Source organism: Vollenhovia emeryi, unplaced genomic scaffold, assembly GCF_000949405.1.
Source record: "Vollenhovia emeryi isolate VEMERY1.0 unplaced genomic scaffold, V.emery_V1.0 DF939164.1, whole genome shotgun sequence".
Classification (NCBI taxonomy): Eukaryota; Metazoa; Arthropoda; class Insecta; order Hymenoptera; family Formicidae; genus Vollenhovia; species Vollenhovia emeryi.
The window spans coordinates 504,592-506,258 of NW_011967202.1; positions in this window are offsets into that span (position 1 = coordinate 504,592).

Here is a 1,667-nt window from a genome sequence, read left to right on the forward strand (position 1 = left end):
ACGAAACTTTTGGCTTTCAGGCCTTTCGCGGCTGTTGTCTTCTTTAGTCTTCATGGCTTCCGGATGGTTGCCGCGTCCGTTTGCAGACGTGGTGCCGACGTTTCGCAGGCGTTGCAGTCTGCATCATCAGGGCTGGGAGACTCTGATACTGTCAGTATCAGAGTCATGATCAGTATCAGAGTCTCCCAGCCCTGATGATGCAGACTGCAACGCCTGCGAAACGTCGGCACCACACTGCAAACGGACGCGGCAACCATCCGGAAGCCATGAAGACTAAAGATCCACACAAATGTTTGTGTTAATTTAACATAATATGAATATGTTAAATGATCACACTAATACTCTGTTAATATTTTAACACAAATTAAATGCAAATCATATTTTTAATGACAAAATGAATGTTATTACATCTGTAAAATTTTTACATTTTACAGATGTAATAAGTGAAATGACGGTTCGAAATCACTCTCATTTATGTTATTACATATAGAATAAAATCAACATTTTATTCTGTAAATTTTAACAGATAAATCTTGTTACTAATAATATAGAACGTATGTATTGTGTAAGATTGAAAAATAAGTACCTACTCACATTGTGTTGTTTAAACATTTCCCTTTACTTATTTTAATAATTTTCCATTTGAGATCAATTAACACGAGAGCAACATGTTGAATTAACACATGAATGTGTTAAACATTTAACACAAAAATTTTAACCGGCATTTTTTTAACAAGAAAACACAAATTTTCCAACTGTGTACGAATAATCAACGATTCGTGTCACCGTGCGATCACTGAATCCTCGCGATTTGTAATCGATGCAACCAGCTAGCCGTCGAGGCAGATATCTCGCGCAATTGTCACACATTTGAGATCTACGTACGTTTGAGAATCGAAGCGGAGATGGGACTTGAGATTATTTCATTGCGATAATTACGGACGGTAGTTGCTCTTTTAAACGACGCTCGTATTCGGAGTCACCTCGTATCGTCACTTTGGATCTTTCGTCCTTTCAAGTGAAAGTTGCTATCAGTTTCTAGGTGAGAATGCGAGATGATACGCCGAGTACTGTATCGAGTGCTTTGAGCATTGTGATACGATATCGATAGTTTATTAATACTTCTTTAGCTTGTTAATATTAATAATGAAAATATAAATTTTACGGGATTTATAGTTGACGATGCATGTGCGACATTGAATTTCTGATTCGGACAGTCGAGTGTATGTGTCTTGTTTAACCGTTAACTCAGTTGTATTATATGTATTGTACAGCATCGATGTTAAAATGTTTTATCATAAATATAGTAGTCTTTACATGAAACGTACCGTTTTAACCCGTGAAATAGTAAATTATGTATATATGCGGGACATAATCGAAAGATTACTGTACAGCCATAAAATTTTTCTAATATAAAATTAATGTGAATACGTGAAAATATGAATTTGTAATAACTTTAAATCTTCTGTTTTATTTACGATGCATAACATAATAATGAAAGTGGATTAAAATAAATGTTTTTAATGTACGGGAAAATGACAGAATGTAATATAGCTACTTATAGTAGGTAAATCCGTCGCCTAATTGCACGTCATAAATACCGGCGTCGAACTTCCGCGCGGTTGATTTAAGCAAATGAACTCGCGGCATAGTGCGCGAGCTCGTGA